At 38.4% G+C, this 25,536-nt stretch overlaps 1 protein-coding gene across 1 annotated transcript in view; it reads right to left on the bottom strand.

Annotated features, from left to right (window-relative positions):
- KIAA1328 (KIAA1328 ortholog) overlaps positions 1-25,536 on the bottom strand; it is a gene marked incomplete at its 5' end in the record, with an annotated part of 167,931 nt that overhangs the window by 58,332 nt on the left and 84,063 nt on the right. The gene's annotated exons all lie outside the window — the stretch shown is intronic.

The raw sequence follows: 25,536 nt of genomic DNA, 5'->3' as shown, positions 1-25,536 counted from the left end.
AGGTTTGAAAATGTTTAATTTTGAATACCAAGCCAAAAAATCCATTCAGCCACTATAAATACTCTTTGATTGGCTATTACACAGCAGGAGATTTGATGTAAAACATTTCACCTTGCACTGAATGGGATATTACTTACCGCTGGAAATTTGATGAGAGTTTTTGAAATATCTTTACAGAAACACAGATAAAAACCCGACTACTTTCTGTAAAAAATGGTTGTACATCAAAAGCTGTCATTTAAATACAAAACATGTTTAAATACAGCTATAAACGTAAGTGATTTTTCAATTAAGCTGGGCAAGTGATTATAGTCTGATAAAACTCTGAAGAAAGCAAGCAACTGTAATTCACATTTGTCAACCCAGTACAAGCAAATTCTAGTGGTTTTGTTACAGTCATGGATATTATGTAACAGACATCACAATCGTAGTTACATCCTGGAGTATCTTTGCACTAAGGTTCATCTAGGCAGCTAAGCATTTGAGCTTTTATGCACATCACAACAGCAGTGTATCAGGCACATGCATTCCTTTTGCTAGAACCGTGCATTAATTTCAATAACAAACTGAATTTAAGCTCCTCCAGCCTTTGGGACCTTCCACAAAGATATGGAGCTTTTTAATTACAGAAGCCAGATTTGTTAAAGATAGCAAAACCACTGCAGTCTAAGTGGTTTAGCAGGGAAATCTGGAATCCACTGAAGAAAAAAAAATGTATTATTTGCCCTCTGGCAATGCTTACAATAGATAGGTATTGTGCACATAGACTGCCAGCCAGCCAGCCAGACCCAAAATACTCGAATTTAGGGATGCAAGCAAGCGTCCAGCAATGATTGGAAGAGAGATAAAATACAAATCTATGCAGCATTTACATGTATAATTTAGATTCTTTTTTTTAATAAATAAAATACCAAATATACTCAGCTGCCCTTCAAGACAACCAATTACAAGTTTCTTATAGACTTCACAGAATGTAAATTAATGTGGATTAGCACCTGAATACTGATATTTTATTATTTCCAGTTTCGTGCATACAAAAAAATCTCTGCCATGTGATTGAAAGTCAAGGATGTCATGTTTTGCCCCAAAGGGCCCAATGAGTTGGAGGCATTTGCATTAATGTCAGTGCTAAATGTCTGAGGAAAGTCTGGTGCTTGAACTGGGTGAAAAGTGCAGGACACTAAATATTTTAAAGTCATAGGGGCTGGCAGGGCAACTGAGCAGAAATGCAACATGCTGCCAAAAAGACGGAGTTTTGTTATTTATTATTTGTAGCATGCCATCCTTGTTGGCAATATTTTCTAGAGAAATAAAGGCTACAGAGCCCTTTTAATCTAAATTAGACAATACAGAAAAGGATGATGCAGTCTCTCATTTCCCACATCACCTGCTTCTGGTTATAGAGCATTTAGGGCACCTACAGGAAGAGGTTTTCAAGGTGGAAGGTTTCCCAGTCCCCAGGGACAGCAGAAGGTCTCAGATCTAAAGGCATTCTTAGAGCATCCTATCTGGGCTGGCAGTGTAGGGTGGTCAGCAAAAAGCAAACACCTGTCCTTCTGCAGCCCATAAATAGTAGTCAAAAAGAACACACCAGAAAAAAAGGAAACTCAAAAGATGAAATGTATGAAAATACCTTTATTTTAATAGTTTACCAACTGAAGAGACAAGAGAATGTTAAGAAATCTAAGCACATGAATGAAGATGTTACAAAATAATCATCAGGTTTCAGAATAAAGGTCCACATTGCAAATTAACTTCATGGCTGAGACTCTATTAAGAGTCCCTGAAGGCCCTAAAAGAGAGGTACCAGTTAGCATTTGTTGACCTTGGCCACCATTAAGTCTGCCCTGATGGTCTCAGAAATGGCATTGACATTTAAAGACTTCATAACAAGGCAGAGAAACTTTAATGTTATTTCACAGTTACAATATGTTTGCAGGGGGGAAAGTTCTCATTAATGTCATTGAATATGAGTGGGATTTTTTTATTCCTTTAGAAGGAGGGAGGTCATGTTAGGCAGAAGACTGAGTTCCAACATGCCTTTGCTGGCTACTCAGCACTTTGCAGGGTCTAACCCCAAAGAAAAATTAACTATTGGGAGTCAGAAACTAGTCAACAAATTTTTTAGTAATTTGTGGGGTTTCTGCTAAAGCCTTAATTGAAAATACAGCTGTATGGTAGATGTTACAGGGAAAATGGACTGGCATTTACACGTATGAGGGCTCAGAAGAGACTGGTACATGACATGACAGATCTGTAAGATGCAGGCTAGGTGAAGTAGAAAAGTAGAGAAAAGAATATTCCAAAGACCCACCTACTACTGTGAGTCTAAAGACACACAAGCATAAGGAATCAGATAGTTTTACAAGATGAGTTTAAGAAAGATATTGCCTATGGGACACATGGAAACCATGACGGACCATGATGGAACAGCTGTGCTTTCTCCTCCATGGAGCTCTTCCAGGCTTGCTGTGCCGTATTTAAAGATACAAGTTCCTTTAACTGAGGCTTAAACAAACTCAGACTAATCCTTGCAACGTAAGCAGTTAATAAGACTTGATCTGATGTGAAACTCTTGTGAAAAAAGGAGATACTAAAAATGGTTTTAATAATCTTTAGAAGGATTTAAAGAGGGAGACACGTGTGGAGGTCTACAAAGTCTTTACTGCAACCCCAGTAATTTTTGCTCAGGGATTCAGTGCAGAGCTTAAACAAACATCCAGTCCTTAAAACTTCCTACGAACAGACAAACAGTGCACCAGTTTTATGCAGGCAGCATTATGATCTCTGCAAATTGTTCTTAAATGCAACTTGTGTGCTTTGCAGTTTTAACTCACAGTGCTGGCAGAGGAAGCACAGTTACAGACTGACTCCAGCACAAAGGGCTTTGTACTGCAAGGGATGAACTAGTAACTGGGCAGATCTTTACAATCGCAGCACAGGAAGGTCTTTTTTTACTGCATGTACGAACAGATTTTACTGCACGTACAAACATGTTTAAGAAACAGCCCAAAATCATTTCCTTGAGATGTCCTGCATTCTGAGGGGCAAAAACTGGGGTCCCAGCAAAATACATTGCAGAGCAAAATCGCTAGAGATGTTAACAGCATTAGGAGTTCAGTTCATAGCACCTGGGTTTGTAGCTTTTAGCTGAAATATGTTTGAATACAGAAAAAGAGACAATTAAGTAAAATCATTCTCAGTTGTATCTTGAGGACATTTCTCTAATCTGGATTTTCAGCTCAGGGGTTTCTTTTGGTGGGGTAGAAACAGTGGAAGGAACACACTGATTCAGAACTAGTCCATTGTGCTGACCTAAGGGGGGACTCTGAAGGAAACCAAGGAGAATGAACGAAAGTAGCAACCAGAGGAGAAATACAGAGATTAAAATATTTGTAAAGATTTTTAGAGATGAAGCAGAGGCTACCATACACAGAAACACCTTAAAGAGCACCAAGGGCACATACTCTTCACCAGTGTAGTTGTTCTTTGGGCATGGTCAGCAAAATTTATTAGGAAAAATTTGTTCACTGAAAGCGTTGCCAAGCTCTGGCAGAGGCAGTGGCAGAGTCACCAGCCCTGGAGGTATTTAAGAGACATGCAGATGTGGTTGTTTAGCAACAAGCTTTAGTGGTGGGCTTGGCAGTGCTGGGTTAATGGTTGGACTCAGAGGTCTTTTCCAACCTAAACAATTCTGTGATTCCATCAGTGACCCAGCTGACACCCTCACTAGGGTATATAACCTAAACCTGGAACTCAGTCACCACTCTGCATTGTTGATATATATGGGTCTCATCTGAACAAAGCCTGGCTTTGGGTTTCAGGTCTATCGATGGTATAAGCACTTGCTTTTGTCAGCAAAATGAGGAGGGTGTATATTCTAAATAAGCTCAGATAGGATATTGGGGCAACAGAAATGTTGTTTTTAAGAACAATTACATCGAATTATAGGACTATGTGAAGTACATTACTAGTGATTAAGGAGCTGTTCTTTCCAAGATTCTGTAAGAATTTATCAGGGAGAATGAAAATGGGTAAAGATTATAAAATATATTAGTAGGATCTACTGGAGTGTATAAATGTTATTATTTAAATCACATAATCTTTTGTTAAAATCTGTACCACAAATAACCCAATATCAGTTATTACAAAGTGCCATGTAACAGTACAACAACTGTCTCTGTCACTACCGAAGATAAATACAGTAGATAACTCCTAAGGTAAGCCAACCATTTTTCAAGCAAGAAACAAAGCAATACTTTCTGTAGAAATTATGTATAGCTATGATTGCCACATTCCACTGAATAAAACAAGTGGTCTCAAGTGAAAGATAATGTGAATGACAGTCACCAACCTGTATTTTTCCTGTAAAAATCTACTGAACTCAACATACTGAACAGGCACAGCTAAAAAAAAGTAATATCACATCACAAAAAAGTGAATCTATAGTTGCTAGACGATAGCAGAGGAACACCTCCTATGTTTGTGCTGCCTTCAGTATTTTTTCTCCTCTTTGCTAAGAGGGTTTGCACTTGGCAGGCCAGGTGCACAAAAAACCTGCATTCAAAGTAGCATGTGAGCATTTGCTGGCACTCAGCTTTAAGCGTATATTTTGCATTCATAAACATGCCACCCTTCTTCTCCAGCTACCCAAACACTGTAGATAATCTCTAACAAAGACTCCCATTTCAGATCAGCAGACTGGTTTTACACTGCCTGATAAGGCAGTTAATAATACAGTGCTCCAAGAAAACTAAAGCGAGGTGCCCGTGTGTTGAGTCTTGGAAGTCACTGTGAGCAAAGTGTCCATTAAGCCCACACAGCACCCACACACAGCAGTGCAATACCTAGCCACTACATTTAAGCAAACATATTTGCTTTTTGAAACAAAACTGTATCATTCCTGTTTGCACTATAGAAAAATGCCACTACACTAATCTTGACAGCACCAGGTCCAACTATTAAGACTCAATGTGCTGCCAACATTATAAAAATAATAAAAAAAAAAAAAAAATCCCAATCTTCTGACTTCAATTTTTTACTTCTGCCCTTTATTTTACCGAAGAATCAGTAGTTCAAGACCTAGATAAATATTTCAAAAACTATACTATTTGTGAGCAGAGCAGGTCACTACCATTTCCCAGTGCATTTGGAGTTCATGTGAAATAAGGGCAGAAGAGTGATGAGCTGCATTTTTAACATGGGCATATACAGAATAGTTGTCTAGCTGATAGAGAATGTGTAATGCAACATCTGCACCGTATGCTTGCCAAAGCCCATCCCAAATAAATGTAGTGCATTCTCCCTAGTGCAATTAACTCTTGTACTCTGGCAGGTTGTGCTAGAAGATCATCAAGGTAGATTACCTTCCAGCATATGAACTAAATACTTACAGGTGTTATATCATCAGTTATTACTTACAAACTTCTGCATTTAACAAGACATCCAGGCAAATGAATGATCTAATTTATGAATTATTTATAAGAATTTCACAGCATGCTCCTGGCGTCATCCATGGCCTTTTCCAGGTCATATGACACCAATTAGAGCTGAATTTTAAATTATTCAATAACCTGAACTCTCTTGTCATTTAACATATAGATATCAATGCAGTAAACAAGTTAAGTCTAATGGGCCCTGGAGGTTTGCATTCCTCCACCCATCAGCAGCAGAGGCTGTATGCTACCACTGGAATAGAAAATAATAGAATGCAGCAGTCAAAAACATTTGCAAGGTTTTAATAAGTTATTTTGCCTCCCTTAGGGATTTTAGTATAACTTACAAGCCTTGAATCTAAAACATATTAAAGTCCTTAGCTATGTGCTTTTAAAACAAAATTAGGACATAGCAAAAGAGCAAGTCTGACACTAACCCTAATTTAGGCCCTTAATTTGAAATGTAGTGGAAATTATGGAGTAAGCAAGATTTACTATGCACAACTCATTACCTTCAGGCTCTCCTACAGCAGAGCCAAAAATAGCCCCTCTCCCAACACAGATACACCTGCCTATAAAGATAAGGCTACACAGAGGGAAATGGAAATGTTAATTTAACAGCTATCAGTTGACAGGTATATCTCATATTCCTCACCATTTGGGTGGCAAAAAGACTTCCACCATTCTTCTGTCCCAAAAGCACTGGAGACACCAGTGATCTGGAAACCCATCAGGATTTGGTTACTGGCTTCAAGACATAACACTTCAGAGAGGTTTAAGTTGGCACCACATCATAAAAAAAAAAAAAAAAAGGTGAACGAAACAGCCTCCAAAGCACAGACATAATAAGAGACATTTAAAACCATGGTTTTCCATGATGACTACAAGAAAAACAAGAAGATATCACAACAAAGATGATGAAATGAACAGCACCATTAGATATTTGATTCTGCCTCAGTGTGAAGTCTGCAGGAAATCTATGGCAAGCATGCCACATCCTGGCTCCAAATTTCATGAGCCTGTGAACATGACCCCCTATCTACTGCTGATCCACCCTGAGAAGTCCAAGTCATATGGCAGAAAACTTCTGAGACTGGGCGTGCTCAGTACAAGCCTAAACTCTACCTAGCACCAACAGACTTATTTTTATAGTACCTGTGCCTCAGCTTTCTGAAGGCTACTAAACTAAACCCCAGACCCACTCCTCCAGATGGTCACTTGCAGAACCCTGTCTTGGAGGACCCAGCAACCCCATTCATCTGCACACACATTTCCTTTGCTCACTGCTTTGCAAGGATTAAAAAGTTTCCTGAGATCTATCCAACAGCAAGAGGAAAAGATAGAAAGGAGATGCTCAGCTTATCCATTTAAACACTAGCAAGAAGTTCTCTAGCTACTGCTGTCAAGATAAATGCCAAAAAAAATGATGTTGAGAAAACATCATGCCAAATAAGTAAAAACACACCTATCCAAAATGTCTAACCGGATTAGCAAGAATAAGGATTTAGATAAAGAACACAACATTGGATTTTCTGCTCCATGACCTTATCATAGGAGGGCGCTGCAACAGAGTTCTCTGGGGTTTTTTAAACTTTTTAAACTTTTTAAGAAAAATAGCAGAGAAGAGGAAAAAAGACAACTGCCTAATCTCTCAGCACACATTTTAAGAACATACAAAAATAGCTATAAGGGATTTTATTTTGGTTGGCAGCCAGATTTAGCTTCATTCCAACACTGGGCAGCATTTGATTATTTCACATTAAGGGTAGTAACATGTTGAACGATAAGAGGGAAGTTCATATTGGTTTTCATTAAACAGTAATATCCACCATGTATTTGGTTCTTCAAGGTAACTTCTTCGAAGTTATTTTAAAAAGCAAACAGTTTTCCACTTGGAATCGCAAGTTTAGCGTATTACAGGCTACACATGTTCCCAGCTACTGCCAGTCTCTTTAGAATTCAATGAACATTTGCTCCAAAGTCATGCTTTCATAGCTCCAGACACAAGACAAAAGGGCAAATATACTGTGACCCTTCTAAATAGCCCTGATTACTGTGATCAAACAGAAGCCAGATACTTATGTGGATAAGAAGGTGCAGAGTTTGATGTGTGAAGATTACTGCAGAAGTAGACATTGAATCAGCATTTGCCAACATGCACCTCACCATGACAGCCAATATCACCTTTCCCCTGTATTTCCAGTAGGGATAATTCTGGAACCCACTGGCCAGGGATGAATTGTAAGCAACAGCCACTGTTCACTCAGGACAACTACAGAAAGTTTTACTTCTTTCAGGTGTCTCCTGCAGCATCCCTGGGGTATGGATGAAAGTTTTGAAATACTTTCGCTGCACAAAGAAAGGAATAGATGACATCTAGGAATTAAAAGCATGTTCAGAAGTAGGGACAGTGCTTTGAGGAAAAGAAAAAAAAAAAAAAAACAAACACAAAACAACCAGAAAGTTATTTAAATAACAAAGAAATTCCACACAAGCAGAAGCAGAAAATCTTTTGATTTTAAGAGCGGAAAGGTGTGCCCAAGCGAGTGCATTCTGTCAGGAGTGTCCTTGCACTAAGAGCTAGGCAGGATTTAGATTCTGCTAATGATCCCAACTCTGGGAAATAATTCATAAAAAGTAAACAGTAATTTTCATATGCCTGCCCTTTTGATCTTACATTTGTAGGGAGTATCCTGAGGCTAGCTGTGGGCACCCTCGTGGCTCTGGCTGATTGACCTCTAATCTGCCCCTCAAGTAACGATCATGCCAAGGAATGACAACAAGAGTTGCAGACATTTCAGTGCAATCCCATTAAAGACAGGCTGACTCACTTCATCTTGTCAAAGAGGAAGTTTCACACAAGAAATAAAAGCTTTTTAGAAAGACTCTTTTATTTTGTAATGACGCTGTTCTTCAGAACAAAGACTGGAACAAGACTAATGCACCAGGTCCTGACTGGTACAGAGCTTTACATTAACTGGCCAAATGCTGGTGTGCAAGACAAAGCTACGTGGTAAATAGTCTTGGTAGCAGAAAATTAAGAGCATCTTCCAAAAGAATCAAGTCAGAACCCTGGTACTTGACCTCTCCACATTTCAAAAAAGTTCCTATACCATTTAGAAAACAGCAAGTTGTATAACTGACTGCTCACAGACTCATTAGCCACAGAGGCTGCGAGCTTTGAGATCCCAGCCTGTGTGGTTTTACCCCATGCTAACTCCTAGTCAACACAAGAGGGGTCCTCACATCTCTCTCAGGTATGAAGCTAAGAGAGGAAACAGCCAGTCTGAAGCAGCTGACATCCAGAAACTTGCTGTCATGTGGAAACTTGCTATCACGCCAAGGTGATTAAATTACCAAGAACAACATACTAAAATAAGGGAGTGAAGAAACTACAAATTAACCTGCTGGAATCCAAAGAAATGGGAGCACAGACTATTTCCTGTATTAGAGTAATACTGAAAAACCATGCATGCTCCCAACACACTGAAGGGTACAATGCAACAGAGAGATAAATGAACCAATAGAAAGGAAGCGTGAGTTGCCACCAAAGCGCTTAGAACACTAAGCCATCTCTGAATGGTGGCACAACCCTGTCATGGGCAGATATTACATACATATCATGATTCCATTTCCTGCTTCAGTTTTCCCGTAATTCATATCCCTGCTCTTGTCAGATTCTCCTCCCTTAGCAAGAAGTCAACATCTTAGATTACAGTTATGTAAGAAGAGCACTCTGCATATTGAAAGAACGTGAACTTTTTTGACTAACAACATATGCAGCTGGAAGTTTTGTGCAAAATATGACCACCCCTGTAGAAGTTCCACCCAAGCATGATATCTCATAATCTGTTACCTAATCTGACAGTCTCTGCATTGGACACGTGTCCCTGAGACCTCTGAGCAACACAGGCAAATGATCTCACAGGAGTCTGGAAGGCTCAGCTTGCTGAACATAAAAATTCAAAGTTCTCTTGGCATACTGGCTGTGATTTCAGTGAGAGATTAAATGTCTTCTCTTTGGCATGCTTGCAGTATCTCAAACAGGTATATAAATTAACTAATGAAAGACTGCATGCAAAGTTGAATCAAGGAATAGGAACAGGCATGGAGCAAATAGCAATCTCTCATTCCCGGGGTAAGCCAGCTGTTGCCTTTTGAAGCTCACCATGAAGATGCTGACTCCACAACATTCCCACCACACTTGAAACACTGCACTGGATGTCCCATCAGATATTCCATGTATGGCTGAGGCTCCTTAAGAGCTGAGGGCATTCTGCAGTGGGTTTAGTATTGTTGGAAGTAGCAACCACTGACAGAGGGAAACAACCTCTGATATATCAAGCTACAAAGATCAACTACCTCTTGACCTATGGAAATGGCTCTTTTACAGTCCTGTGTAACACCATAAAGTATAGCAACATTGTCACAGCTATTATTTGCATAAAGTGCTAGATGTGTTGTACAGCAGTTTGACAGTCCAGCCTGATGGGTCTCAGCTGCAGAATATTGATATAAAGGCTCTTCTATAGTAACCATAGGCCATTAGGTTGTCTGAATGGACATCCATCACTACCAGCTTGTGTGAAGAAGAACATTAAGTTAAAAAGGCATGAACAGGAATAAATTGAAAGGCCCTTCACTACTCCAGGGCAGCAGTGACTTTGTGAGGCAATTGCCTTCATTCTGGAGCACTGCAGTCTGGACAGACAGACCAAGTAAACCCACACACAGGTTTATTAAAGTGAGCTCAGCTTCGTAAAGCTCTCAAAGTCTCAGCAATTGCATGAGCCAGAGGAAAGGACATCCTTGCACAAAGCTGGGCCTTGGTCATAAGCACACAAAAATATGCAAAAGAATTAAATATGTGATCATAGTCTCACATTAATAGTTAGCAAAACATTGTGCCCTGCTTACAAGCTGTCGGACAGCGACGCAGAAGCACAGTTTGCAGCTGTGAACCCCTAAACTACAGTCTTTTCAAGCTGCAGAGGTGGACCTTCCTTTCAACAGAGAACCATTATTTTGTTGTGTTGTGCCAATTTAAGAGCTCTATTGTGATAAGCAGGCGCTCATACCTCTTTTGTGCCATTTCCAACATGTTTATATGCATGTTTAACAGACTTGCATACAAAAAAAGAAAAATATCTTCCCCACATGATAGCAATTAATGTAGCAGATACATAAGACAACTGAAATTTGACCTTAGTTATTCTCAAGTAGGGAACCAATTTTTGATGGGAATTTTTTTTCCCCAGGGTAAAGCACAGAAGTTTGTGGTTTTATATTTTACCGTTGCTCTGGTTTCTCTTTCCCCACTTTGTGAACTCAGTCTGTACAGTAAGTCTGCACAAATGCTGAAAGCAGAAACAGCCCATGATGCAGAAAGCAGAGACAGGCCACGATGCCAAAAGGTATAAATTTTTGAAGTTCTGATAAAATTCTAATGCAAAGTTGAACTCTCTATCTGGGTTCCCAGGCCACTTCTTTGGATAGAGTTAGTTAATAAATGTATTCTGATTACCAGGCTTAAGCCTTTCTTATTCCATCTGAAAGAGCTGCACTTCAGCTCTCCTCCTTAAACTCTGGATTCAACAAAGAATAGTAACACTTTGAGGCTGAATATCTCTAAAACCACTCAGTGCCAACTTTAACGGGAGCAGAATTAGGTCAACAGTAAAATTCACTCCCTCCAGGAACAGAGCTTGAACCATCCAGTTGAGCAGAGAAGAAATTCTCACCACATGTTTCCATATCTGTAAAGTTCCTTGGGATTTGTAAATAGTAAAAAAAATATAAATAAATAAACAAATAAATTCAAATATTGTCGTAGAGCAGAAAGCTCTAGCCTACTGGAGAAGTAAAAAAAGAGATTGAGCCTCCCTCATAGTTACATATTTAATAAGTACATCTTTTGAAGTGTCACAAACTTGATGGGGGAGAAGACAAAGTCACAAGTATTCAGAAGAACTGAGTTGGAGGGGAAAAAGAAAGGAAGAAGGGAAAAGAGTAAAGAAGAAACCCAAATCACATTGGTTCAGTCAGGTATTTAAAATGAGTTTTCTTTAATTAGCTGAACTGTAATGCAAATTAAAACTGGATTTCTTGTTCATAGTATATTCATTGGAGGGGAGGGGATGCAGCTGGCTATTTCCAGAGCAGTTCAAGCTAAAACAGACTCAGTTCTGCAGGACTGAACAGGAGCCAGTTTCCGTCCTTCTCAAAAAGACCAAAAAGCAACTTGGCAGCAGAGACTCTTGACTGCAAGCTCCATCTCAGAAATACTTATGAAGCACGACAAACCTGTGGAAATTGTGACTGAACTCATTAAAATCACTACAGATTATTTAAAGTCTTCATGCCTGACATTCAAGTCCTTTATTATGCTTTAAATGCCCAGGAAAAGCAGCTGTAGACACAGGGCAGAAATGAGGGCTTTAATACCACAGAGGATCGCTAAGTGATGAGTAAAAGGAGTTTGGTTCCACACTGTATTTTTGTCATGAAATGTTAAACTGGATTGATTATAGAATTTCCTCTTGTTTTTGAAATCTTTTGCTTTCTGATGGCAGAACTGTTGATGATACAAATGCCCAAGCCCAGTTTCAGTCTGGATAATGACCAGAAGCAAAGTAATCAGATCTCTTGGATCAGTGTCTGTCTCATGATACGAGATAAGATTAATAGTTTCATGCTGATTTGCCATTTCCTAGAGTAGTGTTAAATTACAAATTTACAGGGGGGTGGGAGGGAATGTGTACCGTATGAAACTCTCAGAAAAGGGCAAAACCAAAGAACAGTTATCATAAGATAAAACCATAAAACAATCACAGCCCTTGGGGGACCAGAAGCTCTGTGCAGCCTCTCATGTGTCAGATCATCACAGGGTGCCTGGTTATTTCATGATAAGATTATCTAATGTTAATCTCACCACTAGAATTGCCTTCAATAAAAATGTTACCAACTTTCTAATTTTAATTACTGGGTTCCTGAAGATAACTACTTCAATTCTGTTCGGAAAAAAAAACCAACAAAAACACTCCCCATGCTTTCTTTGAAGCTGGGGTACTTCAAATACCAAAACTGTGGATTTGATGATTTTCCATGTCTTTATTTCTGTGATTATTAACTCCTCTCTTCCCTTCTATTTTCACCCAGTCATCCTGACACAGGACATTAAGTGCTTATAGGATAACACCATTTCTTCCATTTTGTTTCATTTCACAAACTACATCCAAAAAAGCGACATATACCTCAAAAGAAGAACAGGACGCACCTATACACAGGCATTCTTGAAATAATGCAGAAGGGGAAATTTTTCCTAACCAAAAATTGCAAATGCGATGACCTTAGAATTAGCTAGCAGAAGTGGCAACCCTGACTGTAACAACTCCAACAGCAGAAGCACATGAGCTAATTCCCTGGAGAGGATTTCTGTGGAGCAATGTCTTCAGAATCCACCACTAACTTACTGAAGAGACAATCTCAGGGGCGTTACATCAACTGGTATTACAATACACACACACACACCCTCTCCCTGCATTGTAATTCTTATACCTGTAAAGCTTTTATAGGAAATATCCCCTCCCACTACCCTGATGCACAGTGGCAAATGATTGCAGAGCCATGCAAGCCATTTGCTGTCATAGGACTTCAAACTGCAGACAAGAACTTACAAAAGGAGATAGGGTGCAAAAACCCTCTAGGAAATTAGGTTTTGGGGACAGTGGGGTGCCTCAGGAACACATAGGAAGTGCAATATTAAATAGGAGGAAACAAAAAACAAGCGTAAGGACTCAGACAAATCCAAGAACCTCCCACTGTATCAACTTGATCTGGTCCAAAACCACATTGTCACCAGGGACCCTGGTTAACTCATTCGTAGTCCACAGTTTGGGTCTGATTCTACATTTTTCATCAAACCTTATTATTACCAAATTAAGGTCTTCATGCTATAACAAAACAAGTTTCTCACAAGAGCTGCAGTTATTTGGTAAAACCAAGTAACTATGTCCTAACCACACTGCCTTTGGATACTATTCTACTATTGTAATTTTCTGTAGATGAAACTAGATAAGAACAGATGAAGCAATTTAAAGAATAGATTTGTCATTTTACCCACTGGTATGATACAATTTGCTAATATATCAGTTATTTTATATATGCATACATAATCTACTGTCTGCATTTTCCTTGTGCTTTTAGCATAAAAATGGTTAGAGAAAAATCTAGATGTGTATTTCTCCTGAGTTCACCAGTTCCTGCTGTTTGTTTCTCACCTGAAGTCATAATCCTGTCTTTGACATCATAATCATTTGCACCACCACCAATTGAGATGTCACAAACAGAAGATTATGGCCAGGTGGGGAATAAGCAGCAGGAGCAGTTGAACTCTTAAGAAACAAAAATCTTGTTTTCATGCAAATGTCCTTCATAATAGAGAACAAAAGAACAAAGGGAGAAAACTACAATGGAGAGAAACATACTAGAAGCCAGATTGTTTCTAAATACATGATCTCCCTCAAGTTCCCTCTGAGGAGTCAGCTGCCGATTAACAACCACACAGATCATTACAAAAATAAAACAAAACTTGACATCTGATAATTGCACTCCCCCCACTGCCCCTACTACACATATACACAGTTTTCTGCTTAACGTGAAATCAGCAGAAATACAAGGCGCTTTGAGAGAACTTGTAACCTTTAGAGGTATTTATATATTCCTGGCAGTAACAAACACTCTTCTCCTTGTTCTGTAGATGACGACACTGAGGTCAAAGAATACACAGGACCTCTCTGAATCTCAGTCACAAACAGATTGCTGAAGACATTAGGTATTAGTAAATTCAGAGCAGAACTGGCACAAATTCTGGAGGAACAAAAAACCCATAGCTCAAATTGCAGTCCAACAGGAGGCTGATGCAGAAGGGCTACTCTGGTTTACCAGTTCCAAAGAGTAAAAATAATTACGAACAATTTTTATATTTAAAAAAAAAAATCATTCATAAATTAATCTGTCTGATATTGATAGCTAGAATCAATCTGAATGTCAATATAAAGTCACTGGGAAAAAAAATTAAATCAAAACTGCAACCCAGATCCAAAACAATAGTAACTTTATATGTAAAGAGCAATCCAATCAGCTACACCGATACTCACTTTTTAAGGTTGCTGCAAAACATCTACCAGGAACCTGCTTTCATTTCTAGTTTCTTCTTTTATTCAGGTTTAGTTAAGCAGTGCTAAACTGGAAAATGCTTAAATTGCCATGTTCTTGGCACTGCTGCTATACCCTTATCAAGAAAATCAGTGTTTCTCCACCAGTCTAATTAAAAAATACAAGAAATTAATTTCTGAAAAGGGGGGGGGGAAAAGCATTGCTTCACATACTTGTGTTCTGCCTCACTATTGCTTGTGATGATTCTGAATGGATGCCATTAAATGTGACAGCATAGATAGCCTACAGCTCAAACAATTCCATCATCTGCCTGTATTCTATTCCCACACAGTCTTCTGGACATATCCTGTCCAGATCTTGTCACAGCACAGCAGATGTGGCAGGTCATTTCCTCAGCAGTAGAGCAGGGTAGGAATCTCAGCATGAAAACTGTGCCTTCTCTCCTCTTACTTTCCGATCTCCAATTTGTGGTGCTGAAGTATCAGGACTGTTTCAAGTTCATTTGAGTTGTCCAAATAGCCTGCCTGTAAATAAAAGTGCCATGGCCTGCCTCTAAATAAAAGTGCCATTTGACAAAGGAGTTAATTCAGTAGAAAAAACTTTTTGACTTTGCCACTAATCACTTTGTATTTTAGCACTAATGCCGTCTTTCCTCCAAATCTGAGCAGAGTACAAGCAGTACTGTGAACAGCATTGCAGCTTTTAGGCACTATCAAGCATGAGAGCAGACTGCTAAAAACACAGAATAGTCTGTGTATCTGTACAAGACAACTGCACTTGAAAAAAATTTAAGTAGTATATAAGAAATCTATCCACGACTTCTAGTAAAGGAGTTGCTGAGTAACTCTAAGATCACCTAGGATTTTACACTTGATGAACAAAACTCTAACTATCCTAACTAGATTTTAAACAAACTGTTAATTGCTCTCAAGTTGTATTAAACTTTGAAATCTGCTGGGTTTTTTTCAGATCTCAAAAGAAGTTTAGCTGTCCAGAACGTTATTAATTTTCCCAGGCTTATCCGTCTAGTTTAACAAAAAATAGTAAACCTACCTAGAAATGTTATCCCACATTTGCTTTTACACCTATACTGTATTTTTTTAAATGGAAGCTATATTCATCCACAGTATTTCTGATCATCTTTAAACCTGTCGCTTTAAGAGTCCAGATGGTAAAAGAATCTTTTGCTACTGAACAAATTTATGTATTATGTGTTAACAAGGCTCAAATTCTATATTCAGAAAGCAGATATGGATATTTATGAATAACTCAAAGAAAACTGCTTTACTGAAAATACATTTAAATTCCTCCCTTCATTTTTCATAAAGGATGACGGGTAGTTTGTTACACTAATAATCACTTGGAACATGCAAAGGGATGTTTAACTGTGTTCCTGTATCTTACTGGTGGCAGTAACCATGCTGACAAAACTTTTTCTATTCATACCAAAAAGACACATACAAGAACATGGTGAAGTTAAGAGCAGGTGTTTTTACCTTACCTGTACTGAAGCTTCTGACCTAATGGGAAAATGGATACTTTTAACTTGCCCTTTTCTAAAAATTCACAAACCTGTACTGAAAGCAAAAGTTCAATCATCTTGGAAAGAGTAATACTGTGTTCAAATTGAATCTTTACTTCTTGGTGGAGAGAACCAAGCGTGGAATAAATTCTACACTAAATATACATCCAAACCCTGTATTACCATAACACCTTTGTAAGGTGAGCAGCACCCGTGCTGAGAACTGCCTAATGAGAATTCCAAGACTCAGCCTTTAGATAACATATGGCAGCAATGGATAATGGACGCTCTAGGAAGTGGGGGATAGAAAAACGCCAGTTAAAATATTTTAACACTAAGAAGGCAACAAGCCTTCCAGAATGAAAAAAATCTCCTCTTGGAAACAAATCAAACAACTACGGTGTACTTTGTTCAAGGCAAAAAGAACAGAGGATGCAAAACCATGCATTTGAAACCAAGGACTGAAGGCCAGTCCAGCCACACCGCTGCATAGTCTGTAAGTAGCAGCATTTCATTCCGAGAGGCCATTGGTGTCTGCCGTTAAAGTGAAAAAGCCAGGTAGGTAACAGTATAACTGATGTGCCTCCCAGCCAAAAATCCTTACTGTCATAAAACTGAGTGCTAAGCAGAGCTTTAAATAAAGATTGGAAGGGAAATGTTCTCAAACGTTAGCCTGTGATTTCTGAAATTAGAGGTCAACTCTATTACCCCTTGATGCTTGACTTCTGAAATTCCTTAAAATATGGCACTTGCTTCCCATTTTCAGGAACGCACCTCATGCAGTCAAGCATATGGAGTCAATAAAGGTGTCTCTTCATCTGCCATCTGAAGCTTTATTTTTCTCACTTATAAATTGCAACTGGTTTTAGTAATGGCAACCCCTGCACATATTTGAAATGCACTTCCATTTTCCACATTGCAGAGCTATATGGCTTAGTAAATACATGCAATTTAGGTTCAAAACCATAGCTCCAGGCACTACATATTGAGAATTTTGTATTACTGAAAATTAATGCCTTTTTTGCATATGCTTGAGCAATAAATTAAAAAGCTATGTATTATATTATCAATTGGGATTTTCTTAGCCTTCATTTTTAAAAAGAATCATGCATACAGAGTTGCATTTCAGTTTCTTCTCTGGGCTTTTAATAAGAGAATATGAATTTATTTCAATTCATCAAAAGCAACTAACTAGAACTCTAGGAGTCTCATATTTTGTACTGAAATTTGTAGGTGTTCAACTGCATCAGTATCAACCTCTGAATTCAATTCTCTAACTGAAAAAAAAATGGCATCTGTGTGTACAGCACTCATGGCAGTACCCAAGTAGAATAATCGAAGTAATAGTCATAATTTCTTTCAGTACAGAAAACTGCAGTAGCCATATCAGAGTTGAGAAGAAAATAAATGAGATTATGATAATTGCTGGAAGGGGGGCACCAGGACTAAATAATCCTTTGCTGCTGTTCTCTACTGGAGAGCCCCATTTCCTCCTGAAATCTCCATTCTCCCATGTACATGGAGCAGAGACAGAGCCATGGGTATTACTGAATGTGTATCGAAGGTGCATGAGAAGTAGGGCAAAGAGTCTTGCTCTCTGCTTGCTAACACAACCTCACTTCTTACATGGCTTTCTCTGTCTTACCCCAGGCTGACCAGTGACCAAGGTGTAAATGCTGGAGTAAGCCATAGCTTAGGGACTCTTCAAATTAAGGCTACAGTAGAAGTGGCCGAAGAGATGGCCAAGGAAGGGCCAACAACTGTTGGTCCTTACTCTTCCTCCCCTCAATATAGAAGGGAGAGCCTGGAGCCAATTTAACCTAGATGGCTGGAATGCCAGGCCACAGACTTGTGGGACAGAAAGCTTAATCATGAAATCAGCAAGCTATGTCAAAAAACACTTAAAACAAACATCTCACACAGAGCTCATTTGGGAAAAGCCTTTCATTTTTGCTATACATAAACCATAAAGAAGACAGAATTGGAAATAAACCTTTTCTTCCTCTGTGTCTTACTTGCTTTACTCAGAATATGCCTCTGCTCTAAATTCAGATTTAAACTTGGGGACGTCATGCTTCAGAAAGTAAAACTAATGTGGAAAAGATGAAAAAGAACTTTCAATATGCAATCTAATACACATTTTACCTCCCAAGTATAGATGGAAGAATCAATTCAATAAAACAATGGTAAGAGAAATCTGTTAGCTTATTTCCCTGTGAATCTTAAGAGTTCACATGGATTATTAGGAATTATACCATCTGATTTCACGAATTCCACTAATTTTAAAATGTATTATTTCATAAAACTTACAAAAATAATTACATAAATTAGAAGAATTTGAAAAGAAGTATCACCTTCCACTTCACAAGAGCAATGAGCTAGGCTGCTTGCTTATAAAAGAGAGATCTAAAAAATTATAAACATTTTCATTACCACAACTTTAACTCACCAATATTTGAAAGGAGCATATACAACTTCTACACAAGTCAAGTTCAAACTAAAGTTCGGATTTGCTTGTCAGGGTTTTTTAAACCTTCATTCTACAAAAGCCATAGCAATGTATTTTGCTTGTATTTTTCCAGCAGTGGGATCTCCCTGGAACTGGAGCGATGCCAAACCCCTCCATTACCACAAGGCTTGATATCAGCAATGGAGGCCTTTCTAGAATCACTTTTTGAAGGTAACTTTCAAAGTCTTTCCTACATTACAAATATACTAAATGCACCAAAACATAATTTTCTCTAAACAAAATGGTATTCATCAAATCTTCAACCTATTATCCCACATTCTCTTTTGGAGCAGACATGTTGATAGAACAGCATCGTCAATCAATCCGATAGATTTTGAGTGTATCCGCAATGAATCTACTCTGCAATAAATTGGCTTTACTCATTTAAAAACTCCTATCTTAATGTTAGGAGAAGAAAAATTACTATTTTGATCTACTCCTCCTCCCCTTAAAGCACCTTGGGCAAGGGCTAAGCATTAAAAAGAAAAATAACCAACAGCTGTATTACAGCAATAAAGCCTAAATAAAAATGACTGATCAATCCAGAGAAGAAAATATAAAAGACATCATTCTATATAAAATACACACAAAGCTTTTGACTCAAAAGTTTTCAACTGTGTCAAATGTGTTATAGTAATTAAACAAGCAGACAGGGTGCCAAAGCTGTAGGTAGTTAGAACACCCACGTTTTCCCCCTTTTAAGTCTTTCTGTAGTTTACTAAAGCATTTAAACTTGTATCCTTTCCCAAACACTGTTCTATTAAGATACTTAGCAAGAGTACCACAGGCAATGACGACCTATAAACCTGTATGTGGATTTCTCTGCTAGTATCTACAGCACCACAAGAAGAGAGCCAGGATTCTCTCCTCTCTCCTTGCATTAGGCAGGAATTTGCAATTCCTTTTCCAAAATGATTCCCATTGCACTTCCTCCTCAATGCGTGTTGCACTTACTTCTCTCGGATGAATCCCAGCTACGTTGTACTGCATCTCAGACTCCTATCAGCTCACCTTAAAAGATTGTTTTCCTTCATGAAATAGTAGGGCCTGAAAATACATAATTCACTACAATTTCATCAAATGGCACTGAGCAATTGCTTAGCTCAAATTATAAAGAAAGAAGAAGGTTCACCAGAAGGCAGCTTCTGCCGCCCATATAAAATACATTTCTGACATTTGAGCAATGCAGTGGTTTGGAAAGGTGCTAAGGAGCTGAGTGCTCCCACCTTTCAACAATTTCAAAGAGTCAAGAACACTCAGAATCAGCAGTATTAGTTCAAGCCCATGTCAAATCACTTTATCTGAACATATATTTAAATATGTAGAGTAAGCTACAGATATAAATGAAAACTGCACAGAACAGAATTAAGAGGGCCAGTTTCCCATGGCAGAGGATCACCTGCAAGGGAGTAGCAAATCACCCTTCCAAGAGTTAACAAAGAAGTCCTTCCAAAGAATCCCAAGGCAGTATTCCTTTATAACTGAAGGCACACAAATCTATTTCAAAATTTCTGATACTGTAGGATCACCCTAAAAAGTTTCCCCAAAGTAACTTTTAGACTGTATCTATCATTCTGCTCAAATCAATTCTCTTCAATGCATTGCACTAAGGAAGACTGGCTGAGATACAGCTGGCATCAATGACAGCACCATGAAAACTGAAAAAATTACCTCTAAAAGGGTTTCAAAAGAAAATGCTCAACACTGTATTTCATATCACAGACCCTGGAACAGAGCATGTTGTTTATAACGCTTTCTCAAAGTACTACCATTAAAAAAAAATTAAGTTGTATTAAGATACAGACAACAATTTAAAACACCAGTGATCCAGTTAAAAGACAAACACTTAAAAAAGAAAAACATAATGCACTAATAGGTTAATACCAAATAATAGGCAACAGTTATACAGGTTACTAAAAAGGGGTGTGAAGTGATGAAATGGAAAATAATGGCTATGAAAATGCCTTGTGATCGCAAACCACAAAAGAAGCCTCCCATGGGAAGCAATGGAAACCAACTTTCATGCTATTTAGGCTGTACAAAAATGTTTAAAAGAAGATCTGGAAGGACAAAAATCCTACAGTGGGAGTAGGGAGTTGAAGATGAAAATTTTGGTTACACACATAGATGGAGAATGCAAGGATAAGGTGAATTACCAAAAGTGAAACTGGAAATTTGAGAGAAGCCCATATCACTCTAGGTGGGAGGGGGACAGAGAAGGAAAGGCTAGAGAAGTTCTTCGTCCCTAATGTTTCTGATATTTACATCATTTTTCCAATTCAATGAAAGCAAGCAACAATCTCCAAGTAGAATTAACAAGCACACAGAAAGGCAATAAATATGGATTTAAAGTGGAACATCTAATAAGAAAAGAAAGTCTTTCTCTTTTCTGCAAATGGAGGATAATGACAATTTAAATAAAAAAACCCATAGCAAACCATATTCATAATATACGGTTTCTGCAGGCTACAAAAATCATTGCGAGGTGCTGTATACTGCAGAGTTTTATGACATTTTTTGGCTGAGTTGATGATTAGGAGATTACATAAGCTGTTTATTATTTGCTGCAGCCTATGAAGCGCAAAAAAATGAACTGGTCATTTAATTTACACTAAATTTGTCCCAGATAGCAGGAAAAAAGCAAAGCAACTCCACTGAAGACAGAGCAAGCATTAAAATGCCGCAACTGAGAAAACAGCACAATTTTCCAATATCACATTGTACAGAGAAGAGAAGTAGTTTGGTAAAAGACAATTAGTATAAAAAAGCTCTTGAACTCTGGACCCATGGATTAATGCCTAGCAACAGAGATGTGTGCATGTGCATTCACTTGCACACGTGCATGAGCATAATGATTGTGGATGGACCAGGGAAGAGCTCAAGAATGACATGGGGCAAGGGAGAAAAAGAACAGCAATTCAGTCTTCATGTTTCCCCAAAGTCTCAACTAGAACTAATCAAAATGAATTCATCTGAATGTCTGTGATGGCCAAGAATTTAGTCACACACAGTCTGGCTGTCCAAATGAATGGTGAGGAAAGGGCTCACATCAATCAGCTTCATCTGAGAAGACTGGCACAACTTCAATAGGGATTGACAGAGTTCGGTGTCTGCCAGACTGATGAGCCAAGCACCAAGCTGAAAACGTTCTGACTATTCATAATGACATTGCAGTCTAGGGCCTTTGATTAATTAATTCAGGAACTAAAGCGTTCAGTTACTGTAAGAATATTTGAGGTAGCTGTTTCTCCCCCTTTACTGTATATGAAATCCCACTGCTCTGCACTTGGGCCTGCACTGGTGCCATTACTGGAATGCCTTTGACTGCTGCTATGCTGGGTCTAATGTACACTCCAGTTCCTCCCCTCCCTCAAACAATTTACTTTCCTGCAAAATACATAAAGCCTTGCAAATGCTCAGCGCCTTGCCTTTGAGAGATTTTGCTAAATGAGCCTTCTTCGAGCCACAAAAGAAACATTTGTCTTAATTGTTACTAATAATGTTATCTTTCAGCCCTCTCTGAAAATCTCTGACCAACAGCAGGGCCCTCGCCAGGCACTGCTAAAAATGTCGCTGGGTAGCATTACACATGCAGGCAATTAACAGCTTAAAAAAAGAAGGTTGATCATTTTATTGCATTATTGTTCAGACAGAAGAAAATTCATTTTCATTAAGATAAGACCTTTCTACTCATTCTCAGCCCTAAATCCGGTTAGACGAAGGCAAGGTGTCTGCTATATTAATGTATTCCAGTTAAACACAATTGGGTAACGCAAATAGGAAACTTGAACAAGTTGTCCTGAAGTTAGAGGGTGCTGCTACACTTTCTCGGGCATGCAGTCAGTCACACCAACTGTGTTTAATGGAAACCTGGAAGGATGAAAGACATTATACTGAAGTCAGATTGAAAAAAATTCCCGTACTCATCTCTCCCCAACCTAAATAATCTCACCAATATTGCCCATGTATCTGAACAGAGTAACCCATACAGACTCAGTTTATAGTTGCCCTTTCTTTCTTTCCAGTGTGTATCACTTTTCTGCTTAGCAATGGTGCTCTCTTTAGCATGATATTTCCCTAAAGCATCCATCTGCACTGAAAAATATTTTAAAGGGAAGCAACAAGCTTGACATAAAGAGTAGGAGTGAGATCCCAGAAAAACAACAACAAGGGAAAAAAACAAGGATTAAAGTTGGGAAAGGTTATTAATTGACCTTATTTCTCTAGTATTCACTTTGCATCCAGTGTGCATTTATTTTTTGAAACTCCATTTGTTCAAAAATAATACTTGCATGCCTTTTGCTGGAACAAAGTCAATCATCAGTAAGACTGTGGCCCATGTAAATGATGAAATTAGCTACAGTATTATATGTGGTGCTTTAATAAGAAAGTGAAGAGGCATTTCTGTAGTTTTCATGCCCATTTAAGCAATCTTCTTGTTGTAGAGTAAGTCTCACCTGGCAGAAGACCATTAAGCTACAAAGCACAGAGGATTCACAAGGCAGTAGCATGAAGGGCCCTTACAGGCCACGTACAACAAACCCCTAATGGAAATACACCTGGTAACAGCGGATGCAGTAAACTCACCAGATTCACAAACTACACCCTTCTCCAAATTACAAACCATCTGTAAGGGACACACAAAGACTAATCCAAAAGCTGTATTTATAGGCTTGTGGCTGTTCATAGCTTTCAGTTTAGATTCAGCTTTCAATTTAGATTCAAAACTCCAGTTTGGCTCCTGTAGAGAATAAAATATTCCATATAAAGACTATTTTCTCCTTCTTAGCACTGGGAAATATGACCTTTAGGACATTTTGGCTTAGTTCAAGTCATTTGGCTGCATTTCTCTCTTCCCTTGTTCCGTTTCAATAGAAGATTATATAATTCAACTTCATCTGTAAAGCCCAGGGTAGCCTATAGGTAGAGAACAAGGTACTGATTTGTTATAAAGCAGCAGCTGATAAACAACTTTTTACTTCCTCTTAACTTTTAAACAATTCCTTTGCAGTAGTTTCTTGTATGAAATAAGAAGATTTGTCATGCCAGGACCTATTTCTGAAAATCAACTGAAAAAATCAACTACAAGGAGAGCAATAGTTACTTTAAAGCTGAAGGACACATACAAGACACTCAGGGAAACAGAAAGTCTGCTAATTTGAACTGAATTACTGAGATCCAGAGTCTCAGTGAAATGAGACTATCAGTGACTAAAGCAAAGCCATCCCACCAAAAATGTCTATACACAAACCTGTACTCATTTTGTTTCAGGCATATACAAGGTGACATCTTCCATTTCACTGCTAACAGCTAACACGGAGAAGGGACTTTTAAAATCTTTCCTCCCTCCTTCCATCCTGTTGTCACTGCTGTGCATTTCGGCCTCCCTGGCCCTTGGCACAGTCACCTCTATGAAAGCCACAGAAGTATTGCAAATTGACTAACAAGATTAGCAAATCCACGCTTGACTTGTTCAATAAGGTGTTGATGCATGCAGATATATTTGGCGAAATTACTTCATCCAGGAGCCATCAAATCTCGCTGGAGCCCCTTCTATTTTCGGTCCCTAATCCCTAAACCTTTTTAACCTGTATATAAGACAAAAAAAAAGGGGAGCTGAAAAGGAAGGCGAGGAGATAATGATGCCCTCCGCGAAGGCAGCCGATCAGGAGTGCCTCCCCCAGCCCCTGCACATACAGTCAGTGCCAGCTGTAGGCCAATTAAACCCAGCCGCTCGCAGGTGTTCACAGAAATGACTAACACAAAAGAAATTCGCACTTCAGAACTGCAATATTTAAAAGCTTTGAGGTGGAACCAAGAAAGATAAAAGCCCAAATTAAGTTTATTGCCACCTTGTGCTTCACTCTAATGCAGGTTTTGAACAGGGCCTCCCATTGGTATTAAAACTTGGATGAACATCTGCATTTAAAATACAGGAAACTGAGCACGTGAAGTGCTTTTAAAACGCCAGTTGCCATAGTAGATGGGGGCTTTTGTATATGTTCATTTATTATTATAGTTGTACAGCAATATGGTAAAATATATTTGCCAAGTGGGCAATACAAGCTCGACTCTAAGTCAACATAATATGCTAGATTGCTTAGATTTTCATAAATATTTTTGGTGCTTATTTTCCCTAAACATAACTCTCATTTCCCAAAATAACAATTTCTTTAATTTTTAATGAGAACAAAACCATGGCAAGATCTTATCATGCTCTCTTATGTTCAGATTAAAAACCACAAGAGGGGAGAAAAAGGAAAAGAGAGGCAGCCCCCTGACAACTCTCCATGTTCTCTTAAGTGGTCGAGTGACAGGAACTATCCGATAAGTGAATTCTTTTCCTCTCTCTACAGAGCAGCAGGCAAAGTATCTGTAAAATGAATTTCTCTTTGTGGTCCTATACCAAAAATAAGTACACAAATTAACATCCAAATGTCTTTAATTCCCATGATATGTCTATTAAACAGCACTTCTCCATAAGGCTGTTTAGCTATCCAAACAGCAGCCTAAAATTATTATCCCTATAAGCTTTCCATAACTTATCACTCAGTTCCTATGAAAAGCCATTAATTTTGGCCTCTCTCTATCTTGGTCTCACAGGAAATATTCTGCAAAGGGATGTAATAAAAATGTGATTTCTGCCATCATTTCATTAAAATTCCCTGTTAAATTTCTATCTGAACAGTGTACATAATATAAAAAAACTCAAGGCTCTTATTAATGGTGCTGTTCCTTATGATATGGACTTTAAAAAATAATGAAGACCATTTCTTACTTGTAAGAATATTGTTCATTTTTCATTCCTATTAAAATTTAATCTGGAAGTTGTTTAAAAATGTTTAAGTTTCATTACATTTCAACATCTTAAGAAGGGGAAAGAGCAAGCAAGT

Source organism: Corvus brachyrhynchos, unplaced genomic scaffold, assembly GCF_000691975.1.
Source record: "Corvus brachyrhynchos isolate BGI_N302 unplaced genomic scaffold, ASM69197v1 scaffold139, whole genome shotgun sequence".
Lineage (NCBI taxonomy): Eukaryota > Metazoa > Chordata > Aves > Passeriformes > Corvidae > Corvus > Corvus brachyrhynchos.
The sequence above is the reverse complement of the archived record's forward strand: the minus strand, read 5'-3'. Positions and strand labels throughout refer to the sequence as shown.